Raw genomic sequence first — 13,007 nt, 5'->3', positions numbered from 1 at the left:
CCCCAACTGTCCCCCTACCCACCTCCAGCTTGTGCCAGACATCACTAATCAGTCACAGCGCTTCTTTCCAGCTGAATCCAGACTCAGAATCCTCATTAGAGCTCATTGTTAGCACGTCTTCCTGAAGTGCAACCCATTTGCCATTCCTTCCCTGGACGAAACCCACCCCAAACAACTGGGAAACCCTTCAAGGCAGTTTTTAATCAACACTTCAATTGTGGAACTGCATGAATCCAAGAAGGCCAGCTGAGAAGCTCGGAGGAGTCAGGAAGGAAGAAAACTAAATATCCAACACCCAACTCTTCAAAGAGTTCAACTTCCTGTTCAAAACAGGGTCAGACCAGGGGATTCTTAGTGAGGCCAGTGATGAGCACTGCCACTTTAAATGCAGCCCTGAACCCCAGACCTGAAGGCCTGCCAGTGTCTTACCCTACAGGCCAGACCGGGACCTACTTGCCCAAGCTGTCCTACTGGTTCTGTCAACCGGGGACTCTCAAATAACAGAGTAGAACACCACATGGATATGATTCCTGGAAACCACAGAACTAGGTGAGACTCCTACCTCTGACTGCCTGGGTGTCTATCCTTGGGCAAGTCAGCTGACCGGGCCATTTCCCTCAGTTGCCAAGTAGGGATTAGAGGTGTATGTGCTCCTACTGTGTTCTCTGCTCCAAGGAATCATGGCGCAGTGCTCCCAGAGGTGGGTTGTGTGTTACCATGTTTTTAACAACGGGAAGCAAAAACTTTATTTGAACTTTCATTCTGATGCTTCACTGATGACACCGGAAATGAAGATAATTTGTTTTGTGATTGTTTTATTGTGTTTTCAAGTTTTAATTCATGAATTTTCCTGTACTAAAACAAAGAGCAAAGTTGGTTAAAGCCTGCATGTAAATAAAGTCCAGTGGGATTTTTGACACCTGCTTGATGTTTCTATGTCTACAAACAGTGTTGTAATGAATACGGCCTTTCATCATTAAACATTCGATTTTTTAGAAATGACGTTTACTGTCCTGTTATTATTGAAAAGGTAAAAGTTGAAAGTTGATGGAAGAAGTAGAGATGTGCATGGCACCTGCTGTGATCACACTGTAGAAGCTTACTAAGCATTAGTTGCTGGATTGTGCATAAATAACACGTATATGTACACACGTATATCTTCTTAATTGAGAATGGGATTCTTTTCATTGGTGCATAAATGCCACAGGCTTCTTGCACAGAGAAGTTTGAGGTACAAACCCCTAGATCTGCCACAAACACACTCATGGTGTGAATTCTAGATGAGAATCATTTTTTCAGCCTGAGTAATTCGGCCATCACAGCAGCCCCAGAATGAGGAGCACTCGGTGTCTGGGAGCCAGGCAGATTTATAAATTGTATTCATTGCCTCTTCACATTAAAAGGAATTTGTACCCGTTTGGAGAAGTCTCCAATAGAGTTATCTTATTGGTTGGAATTATAGCAATCTAGAAAATGTGTGAATCCAAGGCATTCCCAAGAGGCAGAAACCTCTAATAAATTATACTGTGAAGTTCCAAGCAACTCCTGCTTGTAGAAATCACCCTGACAATGCACACGAAGGCAGCAAACAAATAGGGGAATAAGAGGGAGTGGCTTCCATTCATCTTAGAACAATCAGCGGCCTCCGGCGCTGTTAATGCCATTAATCGTGTTGTGGTGTCGCGTGTAGCCTGTGCTGGCCGGCAAGATGGGGACCACTTTGGTGGGCTGCTGAGCAGAGGCAGGAATGCCAACACCCCAGCTGGGCTCGCCCCTCTTCTGCAGAGATTGATAAATCCCGAGTGGGAGCTTAGGCCTAGATGAGACTGAGTGAACTGGAAATGGAGACACATGTGAGTAGAAGTGGTGGGACCAACAGTTCACTCTACAACCTTTGTTTATGTTCCCAGCCCTCTGACCGTTATTCATTAGTGGTTTGTTTTTTTTGTTGTTGTTTTGTTTTGTTTTTCTTGTTTTCTGAGACGGAGTTTTGCTCTTGTTGCCCAGGCTGGAGTGCAATGGGGCAATCTTGGCTCACAGCAACCTCCACCTCCTGGGTACAAGGGATTCTCCTGCCTCAGCCCTCCAAATAGGTGGGATTAAAGGTATGTGCCACCATGCCCAGCTAATTTTTTGGATTTAGCAGAGACAGGGTTTCACCATGTTGGGCAGGCTGGTCTCGAACTCCTGACCTCAAGTGATCCTCCCACCTCAGCCTCCCAAAGTGCTGGGATTACAGGCGTGAGCCACCATGCCTGGCCAGTTATTCATTAGTTGTATGCAACATGGATTGGTATCGTCATAGCAAAACTTATCGAAGTAGAAAGAATGGCACATTTTATTGGTACTGTTTTATGCCTTATGTAAACACGTTTCATCTTCACAGTGATTCTATTGAATATAGCAGGCGTTGGCAACTACAGCCCATGGGCCTAATCCATCCCAATGCCTGTCTTTGTACAGCCCTCTAGCTAAGAATTACTTTTACATTTTTTTAATGGTTGAAAAAAATATTTAAAGAATAATAATTTAGGCCGGGCGCAGTGGCTCACACCTGTAATCTCAACACTTTGGGAGGCCAAGGCAGGCGGATCTCTTGAGGTCGAGAGTTCAAGACCAGCCTGGCCAATGTGGTGAAACCCCATCTCTACTAAAAATACAAAAAATTAGCTGGGCGTGGTGGCGTGCACTTGTAATTCCAACTACTCAGGAGGCTGAGGTAGGCGAATCACTTGAACCCAGGAGGCGGACATTGCAGTGAGCCGAGATCATGCTGTTGCACTCCAGCCTGGCAACAGAGCGAGATTCCATCTCAAAAAAAATAAAAATAAATAATCTTAATGATTATTAAATGATTTTTGAAGAATAATTGTGATGTGAAAATTAGATGAAATTCAAATTTTAGTGTCTGTCAATAAAGTTTTATTGGAACACAGCACACTTATTCATTTATCTATTGTCAATGGCTGGCTGTTTTCCCCACTACGATAGCAGAATGGAGTCATTGCAACAGCGACCGTGCAGCCCAGAGCCTAAAATATTTACACTCTGGCCCTTTCTACAAAAAGTGTGCTAACCCCTGCAATATACTCCCATCTTAGTCACGTTCTATGAGGTAAGCAGTGTTACACTCCTCCATGTCTGGAGACTTAGTAAAAACTCAATAAATCGTTGTGGATTGCAGGAATCCTAACTCCCTGCTTTACAAATGAGGACGCTTGGGCACAGGTAGTTTACCCAGCTAGTAAGTGGGGGAGTCAAGGTTTGAATCAAGGCTGTCTAATGTAGAGCTCTGGCTTTTAGTTTTCAAGAGATTGAATGCACAGCTTGCCCCAAAGCGTGTTCCTTGAAACATCAAGTAGGCCAGATGCCTAGCTTTGGCCAAATGTGTTTGGCAATAACTGTTTAACATAGACGCCTTCTTGAAGTTTCACAGTGATCATTAGCGTAACAAAGCCTCTCAGAAGTGCTACAGGAAAGAGACCCATTTAACTTTCTTTACTATGGTGTTTTAAAAACTTAAAAAAATTTGACCTACCTTCCACCAACTTATATAGCTTGGGTGAAAGCTTAAGTGAACAGAGCAAGGGACTTGCAGGTAAGACATACTAGGTACAAATTGCGTCCGTGACCTTGAGCGCATCATTAAACCTCTCTGAACCTCCGTTTTTTTCTCTGTAGAATGCTAAGACAGTTGTAAGGATTTAGTGAGCTGATGAGGTCCTGACTCCTGGTAGATGCCCAGAAAATGACAGTTCCCTGCTCCACCTGGGTACTAACTCAGATGTCCTGCAACCTGCTATTTCCCACCATAGGGACCACATTGGGAACCAACGTAGCTTTGCAAAGTGACAGCTCATTTCATGTTCAGGTGCCTAGTGGTTACAGATAGGACCATTCAGAGCCATCAAATGCAATCCCAACTGCAGAAGAGGGAAGGTTCTGGCATCCTAACCGCAGACCGGAAAATGCTCCCGGAGCATCTGCATGCCAACAGCATGGCCTGGCCCAGCACCGTGGCAGGGAGCCACACTCCCTGCCTTGTGGGTTTCTCGTCCATCATTTTCTGGGAGAGATCTAACAGTGTACTCCGGCTGTCAGTAGCGCTCTTGAATCTGCTCTCATCTTAGTCACACTCCTGCTTAAGTGAGTCGTTCTTGACTCCCTGGACACCAGAAGCCTTTCTTCCTGACAGCAGGTGAGAGGCTGGCAGCCTCTTGACGTGACCATTCACTTCAGTGCTTTCGAAAATCCCCGGCTGCCCCGCGACCCAGACATCTGAAGATTTTGCTTAATAGACTCTGCTGCCAGAAGGTGTGTTGGGACTTGGCGAGCCCAGCCTTGGACTTGCTCTGCCTGAGCCAGGGTAATTCCCTCATCAGTGCCTACCCTTGCCTTCCTGGAAAAGGCTGGCCCTCCCCAGGGGGAAGAGAGGGAAGGTGGCACACCACCTGGCACACAGCAGAAGCTCAGTAGATGATCTCACTGCCCAAATTATGGAGTTAGGTGAAATGCAAATTCAACATGTATTCTAAGAACAAAAGGGAAGAACTCAGAAATTTCCTTTTCTTAGTATACTCTTCTGCCCTGATGGTGCTTTGGCTGGAAAGTTTGAAAAAGCCTGCTACCTTCCTACCTCGCACTCCACAGAGTGCCTAGTTTGGGGAGGGTCGGAAGGAGGGGGAGGTATATATTGACAAAGTATGAGTTCCCAAGCCCTCCCATGAGCAGGGTTTTTTGTTTGTTTGTTTCAGATTCCATGTACATTTGCTAGTTTCTGGCAGTTGGCAGATCGAGCCAGCAGCTGTCTTTCACACATACTCCTGAAGGCCTCTAAAAAGCATGAGAATCAATCACCTCAGCACCCCAAGAAGCCAATGGAAGACCAGCATTGACTGTGCTGCCGTTTTTGTTTTGTTTTGTTTTTGAGACCGAGTTTCGCTCTCGTTGCCTAGGCTGGAGTGCGATGGCACGATCTTGGCTTACTGCAACCTCTACCTCCCAGCTTCAAATGATTCTCCTGCCTCAGCTTCCCAAGTAGCTGGGATTACAGGTGTGAGCCGTCATGCCCCACTAATTTTTTTGTATTTTTAGTAGAGACGGGGTTTCATCATGTTGGCCAGGCTGGTCTCGAACTCCTGACCTCAGGTAATCTACCCGCCTTGGCCTCCCAAAGTGCTGCGATTATAGGCATGAGCCACTGTGCCTAGCCTCTGCTGCTGTTTTGATCAAAGGACATAGTTGCAAGATAGTGACCTAGTCAATACCCTCACCCCTTTCTCCAGCTCCTCCCTGTCCTACCTCACCATCCTCTTGGGGAACAGGTGCTCCCATTCCAGGGCCAGCCATCCTGCTGGGAGTTTGCATCTCAAGCAGCAGCAGGCCCTTCGGGAGGAGGGGAGCCAAGATGGCAGTCAGCCTTCCACTGTCACTTTGAAAGGTGTAACATTTTATTCCCTGAGTTTTGTATGCCTCCGCTTAGCTGCTCTCTTAGTGCACAGCCAGGCTGAAAACCAGATTTGTCTGACGAGAAGAGCTTGTATTTGAATATAAAAGCAATGACATCTCTCAATTACTACATGGTAGAGAATTTAAATTGCTTCTCAATCTCCTTCCTTCCCTTTCTCTTTCTTTTTCTTTTGAGACGAAGTCTTGCTCTTGTTGCCCAGGCTGGAGTGCAATGACATGATCTCGGCTCACTGCAACCTCTGCCTCCCAGGTTCAAGCAATTCTCCTGCCTCAGCCTCCTGAGTAGCTGGGATTACAGGTGCCTGCCACCACGGCCGGCTAATTTTTGTATTTTCAGTAGAGATGGGGTTTCACCATGTTGGCCAGGCCGGTCTCGAACTCCTCACCTCAGGTGATCCCCATGCCTCGGCCTCCCAAAGTGCTGGGATTACAGGCATGAGCCATCACACCTGGTCTTTTCTTCCCTTCGTTTTTCATAGTGGAATCCCAGTGATTAGCCGGGCTGATTGCCTTCTAGGATGAAGACAACATTTCCCAGCCTCCCTTACAAAGCTAAGCATGGCCATGTGACTATTTTCTAGCCAATGTGAAGCAAGCTGAAGTGCCATGTGTCTCTTCTGGGAAGTGTTCTCGAATGATGGGGGTGGAAGTGGAGAGACAAGCATCCTCTAGCTTTCCAGCTTGGAACTTGAATGTGATGCCTGGAACTCTACCAGTGATCTTAGACCATAAGGGAAACATTAAGGATGGAAGTCACATGTTAAGTATAGCAAGAGCTGAACGACAGAAGCCCGGGTCCCAGGTGAACCCATGGAGTTGCTGTTCCAGGTTGGCCCTGGCTAGCATTTGACCTCTCATAGATGTCATAAATAAAGTTCTCTTTTATTTAAGGCGCTATTACTTTTGAGTTTTCTTTCTGTTACATGCAGATGAAGTTAATATTAACTGATTTTAAAAATTTCTAGTAAAACTGCTGCTCCCCTCCCCCCAGAAAAAAATAGGCCACACTTCTCCTGAAGCCTCCTGTAGCCCTGGGTTTGAGTAGCTTGGAACTACTACGGACAATGCAAGGGGTTAAGGTCAGTGGATTTGGGGTCCAAATCCACCTATCACTTAATAACTAGATGACCTCGAGGATTTTTCCTATACAACGAGGTCATATTAATACCTTTTTTCATAGAGCTGCTGTGTTTAATCCAATATATATTTCTTGACTGCCTGCTTTGTACCAATTACCATATTGATCCAGAGCTGAATAATACAGTCCCTGTCTTCTAGCAGAAATTGTCTTAAGTGCTATGTTAGGTTTCAGCTAGCCGACTTAGTCTCTGCTGCTGGGAGGTTTTAAAGATGAGAGTGAAGTTAGATCTTAAATGAAGGATTCATGAATGGCTTCAGAAGGTCTGTGACATGAGTTCCTTCTTGAAAATTTTCACAAAAATTGTGTGTGTGTGTGTGATAGCAAATGTGCATTTTTATTGGAGGCAGTGTTTGTAATTTTTTTTTTTAAACAGGGTCTCTCTCCATTGCCTAGGCTGGAGTGCAATGGGTGACCGCAGTCTGCCTCCTGGGTTCAAGCGATTCTCCTGCCTCAGCCTCCCAAGTAGCTGGGATTACAGGTGCCTGCCACCATGCCTTGCCAATTTTTGTATTTTTAGTAGAGACAGGGTTTCACCATGTTGGCCAAGCTGGTCTCGAACTCCTGACTTCAAGTGATCTGCCTGCCTCTGCATCCCAGTGCTGGGATTACAGATGTGAGCCACTGTGCCTGGCCAGGTTTGTAATTTTTATTAGAGTCTAGAATGCTTCCATGGTCTTAAGTGGAAGTGCTACTGCGAGCTAAAAAGGATCCAGATAATCTTGGTATGGCTCTCACTTCTCTTCTGCTAAATGGCTTCCTCCTTGAAAAAGAATCTGTATAATGCAGAGAATGTGATGGCCACATAGGTTAATGGGGCACTGTTGGGCTGCTTCGAATGGAAGATATGCCCACCAGAATCAATCAGCTGAGGCTGTGTTTTGCTACTGTAACAAATGACCTCAAATTTCCAAGGCTAACAACAAAGGCTTGTTTCTCACCCATGCCAGTGTCCCTGTGCGTTACTCTGGAACCCAAGCTGATGGAGCAACCTCTCTCTGGGATATTATTGTCAACCTTGGGGCAGAAGGGATAGCAAACCGTGCACTGGCTCTTCAACCTCTGTTTAGAGGTGACATGCGTCACTTTTGCTCACATTTTACTAGCCTAAGAAGAACATGATCACTCCTGACCACAGAAGACTGGGATCCCATGAGAAGGGTGCCAGAGGAAGAGAAAACACACATTCTGAGCATTAATCGATCTACCACACCATGTTATTGGGATACAAGAATGCAAACAGAAATTAATCAAAAACGAGCAGGAACTAAACCTAACCCAGCTTCCTCAATTTCACTGTACTCAACACTCTGCAGCCAAGGAGACACACTGAACAAAAAAATCTGGTTTTCCATTCTTGCCACATTGTTAAAATTGGAAGAAAATCAAAACCAGGTAGAGGCACTTGGACTCTGGGAGTCTTTGTGATGGGCAAAAGACAAGACTAGTAAAATGGGTGTGTTTAACAAATGTCTACCATTAGCCAAACTCGGGGCCTGCCCCTTTATGCCCCCAGTACTGGCCTTTATATCAGGATGCTTTTAACACATAGTTCATGCTCCCTGGATGTACCTTGCTTAACATACTCACAGCTTGAAGAATTTCCTAGATCCACACAGCATGCTAAGTGTAATGGATTGGATCGTGTCCTCGCCACCCCAGCTACCACCACCAAATTCATATGTTGAAGCCCTAAACCTGTATTTGGACACAGAGCCTTTAAAGAAGTGATCAAGGTTAAATGAAGTTACAAGGGCAGGGCCCTAACCTAATAGGACTGGTGTCCTGGTAAAAAGAGGAAGAGACACGGAGGAATGGCCATGTGAGGACACAGCATGAAGACAATGATCTGAATGCCAGGGAGAGAGGCCTCAGGAGGGACCCGCCCTGCTGGCACCTTGATCTTAGACGGTCAGCCTCCAGAACAGTGAGAAATAAATGTCTGTTGTTTAAGCCACCTAGTCTTTGGTATTTTGTTATGACAGCCCAAGCATTGCAATACATTAAGAAAAACTGGCCGGGTGTGGTGGCTCACACCTGTAATCTCAGCACTTTTGGAGGCTGAGGCAGGAACATTGCTTGAGCCCAGCCTGAGCAACATAGTGGGACCCCCATCTCTGCAAAAAAAATTAAAAAATTAGTCACACATGGTGGAGTGCACATGTAGTCCCAGCTACTCAGGAGGCTGAGGTGGGAGGATCATTTGAGCTCAGGGGGTAGAGGCTGCAGTGAGCTGAGATTGAGCCACTGCACTCCAGCCTGGGTAACAGCGAGACCCTGTCTCAAAATAAAAGAAAGAAAGAAAAAGGAAAACAGCAGCCCCAATCCCCAGCCCTACCCTCTTCCCTTCTCCCCTTCTTCAGAGGAACATTTTCTGTTCTGTATCATTATTTCTTTGGTACTCGTTTCCACATCTCTTAAGAATCATGCTTAGAGCTCCTTGCTGTGTTTTCCATCTTAAGTGTTATCTCTTGACTTTCCACTATGGAAGATAAGATTTTAGCCCTTATTCCTTCTGCCCTTCCTCATCCTATGTAAGCAGACTTTTCTCTCACCCCCTGCCCAACTCTCAATATTATTATACTGTATTTGGCTCAATCAATATTCACTATTTCTATTGTTTTGACTTTATTAGTGCACATCATCACAGTGGTGTTTTATGGTAAAGCCACGACTGTTTTTCCTTTCCTACACAATTTTTGTTTTCCTTGAGTTTATGATTTTTTTTTGTTTGCTTCTTTATCATCAATTCTACCACAAACACAGGCAGGGTGAGTTGGAGTCCTGGTTGGACGTAGCATTTCACACAGAGGTTTTAATCCAAGGGTTTGTAAATGAAGGGGCTGTTCAGAGAGGTGTGGACGAGGATGCAGAGGCACCCCAGGACTTTAGCAACAGTAGGAAGCTGTTGACAGTGCCAGGCCTGAAGGGCAAAGGAAGGAAATAGTGTTCCTGGAGCCTAGGAGATTGAGCTGCAGAGGAGATGCCCGTAGGAGCTGTGTTTGGGGAGGGATGACATAGCCACTGCTGAAATGGTGGTTTATTAGTTTGTTCCCATATTGTTGTAAGGACCTACCTTAGACCGGGTAATGTATAAGGAAAAGAGTTTTAACTGGCTGTCAGTTCTGCATGCTGTACAGGAAGCATGGCGGGGGAGACCTCAGGAAACTTACAATCACGGCAGAAGGTGAAGAGGAAGGAGGCACATCCTACCGTGGCGGAGCAGGAGGAAGAGAATGAAGGAGGAGGTGCTACACACCTTTAAACAACCAGTTCTCGTAAGAACTCACTCACTATCACAAGAACAGCAAGGGGGATGTCCACCCCGATGATCTAGTCACCTCCCATCAGGCCCCTTCTCCAATGTTGGAGATTACAATTTGACATGAGATTTGGGTGGGGACACAAATCCAAACCTTACCAGGTGGCATCAAAGCAGTCAGGGAGAGGCATGGAATACACTTGGCCTCTCTCTTTTCTTCTGCTCCCATGTCTTCTCAGTGCCTCCCATTAGCCAAATTCAGTCAGAACCCAGGTAAGGGAGCCAGGAGTTTCAATCCACAGAGACTGCTGGCCAAAGAAAGGCAGAAAATGGATGAGGTGGGCCATGGTGGAGACTCCCAGCACATTCATCCAGTAGTCTCATTTCTTCTCAGCAGATTCACTGGCTTCAGGTATTATAGGAGTTTCAGCTTTTTGGAGACATGTCTCCCAGAGCAGAGCCTCCTGACCCGCTCCATCCAGGCTGGGGGGCCCTGCTTTCATAGCGGGATCTCCTTGACCATCATCCTGGGACCCCCTTCCTTCTCTTCAGTGTTGTATCCCCTACTTCCTGCAGGCTCTGTCTTTCTCTTTCTTTGCTTACTCCCTCATTTTGGTGGAGCTCATCGTGCAGTAGCTTCCTGAGAAAGGCTGTGTGTGTGGGAGGTACATTCTTTGAGACCTTTCAAGACTAATGAAGTCTTTATTCTTCCTTTACATTTGACTGATAGCTTGACTGGCATAATCTCCCAGGAGGAAGTGGTTTTCCTTCCTCACAGCTGGTGACACTGATGAGAAAATCAAAGCCCTCTGATTCCTGATTCTGTGCATGGAGATTGTTTTCTCTCTGGAAACTTAGAGAATCTTCTCTGTGTCTTAGGTATACTGAGGTTTCATGACTGTGCTCTTTGGTGTGGGTCTCTTTTCACCACTGTGCCAAATACCCAATGGGCCCTTTCAATCCTTCAGTGTTGGGAAATTTCCTTGAAATATTTCACTAATGACTTCCTTCTCTTCATTTTTTTTTCTGTCTTCTTCCTAGACCTCCAGCTATTCAGGTATTGTATCTCCTCTAATTTTCTTACAATTTCTGTCTTGTGTTGTGTTGTCTTGTGTATCTCTTTATGCTTTTGTTCTTCTTGGAAGGAGATTTCTTCATATTATGGGTTGCATTGTGTCTCTCCAGAAGATGTTGAAGTCCTAACCCCATTGCCTACGAATGTGACCTTATTTGAAAATAGGGTCTTTGCAGATGATCAGGTTAAGAAGAGATCATTATTAGGGCAGGTCCCTCATCCACTATGACTGTATCCTTATACAAAGGGAAAATCTCGATACAGAGACAAACACACACACAGGGAGAACACCATATAAAGACAGATCTGACAATAAATCTACAAGCCAAGGAATGTTCAAGAGTGCCAGCAACCCACCAGGAACTAAGAGACGAGCAGGGCACAGATGGCTCTCACAGCCCCAGGAGGAACCAGCACTGCCAATTTCCCCTTCTAGGCTTCAGAAAAGTGAGATGATACATTTCTGTTGTTTAAACCACTCAGTTTGTGGTACCTTGTATTAAGCTTAGCCTCTACTTTAGCCCAAAGCTGCCTGCTTACATATTTCAAGTTCAACCTAGAGGTTTCTCCGCACACAGTGAACTGTAACCCAACTGGTTGTGGAAACAGACTGTAACCTACTGTTGTACCAGTCACAGAGTTTTGGCCAATCACAGGCTGCCAGCTCTTCAAACCATGTTCAAATAAGTCAAACGCCCAGCTATAGCCAATTCAGCTGCTTCTGTGCCTCACTTCCATTTCCTGTACCTCACTTTCCTTTTTCTCTCCATAAATATTACCCTATCATGTGGCAGCCCCAGAGTCTCTCTGAATGTATTCTGGTTCAAGGAGCTGCCCAATTCTCAAATTGTTCTTTACTCAATTAAACTCCATTAAATTTAATTTGCCTAAAGTTTTTCTTTCCACATGTGTTATGGCAGCCCTAGCAAACTAATATACTTCATTGTTGCCTCTAGTTCTTACTATTAAGTTCTTCCTTTCTTCCATCATGTTTCAAATTTCCAAGAGCCATTCATTTTTACATATGCTTTTGGTCACCTCTACTTCTCTATCCCTTTCTTTTTTTTTTTTTTAATTAGAGATAGGGTTTTATCATATTGGCCAGGCTGGTCTTGATCTCCTGACCTCAAGTGATCCACCCACCTTGGCCTCCCGAACTGCTGGGATAACAGGGGTGAGCCACCACTCCCGGCCCTGTTACATCCTCTTCTTATTTCATACCTGCAATATATTCTTTCATTTCTCTGAGAAAATTAATGATGCAAATATTCAAAGCTTTCTTTTCCCAGACTAGTCTCTGTTGTCAAGTTCCTTGTTTCATGTCTGTCCTGTTAGAGGATTTTCTCAGGTGTGTCTAAATCTCCTAAATCTCCTATTTAACAGTGGAGGAGGGCCAGGCACAGTGGCTCATGCCTGTAATCCCAGCACTTTGGGAGGTGAAAGTGGGAGGATTGCTTGAGGCTAGGAGTTCGAGACTAGTCTGGGCAACATAGTGAGAGCTTGTCTCTACAAAAAATTTGAAAATTAGTTGGGTGTGGTGGTGCATGCTGGTAGTCTCAGCTACTCAGAAAGTGGAGGTGAGGGGATTGCTTTAGCCTGGGAGGTCGAGGCTGCAGTGAGCCGTGATGGCACCACTGCACTCCAGCCTGGGCCATAGAACGAGACACTGTATCAAAAAAAGAAAAAGAAAAGAAGTGTGGAGGACAATAAAGGTGAAAACACCAACCCAAGAGCAGAGGGCATTAAACTTAGAGGGATGTGGTGGGCTCTGTTTTGGGGAAACCCAAATACAAATGTCTTTAGGTCTTCCCCCTTGGCCTAGTCAGCCCTTCCAGTCTCCTGCCTGGACAGCAGTCTGGAGTCTCAGTCTCCATGATGTGAAGTCACACATCCTGCCCTGGGGACCTCTGTGTCACCCTTTCCAGAGGGCAAAGCCTCACCTAGAGTGGATTGGGGAGGACAGTTTCCTGCAGCCTGGAGTGAGGGCTGGGCCTAAGGAGCAGATCTGGGAAACCATCTACTCCTTTAACAGCTTTAACCCACTCCTTATTTAGTCCTCCCCA

Source organism: Gorilla gorilla, chromosome 2 (genome assembly GCF_029281585.2).
Source record: "Gorilla gorilla gorilla isolate KB3781 chromosome 2, NHGRI_mGorGor1-v2.1_pri, whole genome shotgun sequence".
NCBI lineage: Eukaryota > Metazoa > Chordata > Mammalia > Primates > Hominidae > Gorilla > Gorilla gorilla.
The sequence above is the reverse complement of the archived record's forward strand: the minus strand, read 5'-3'. Positions refer to the sequence as shown.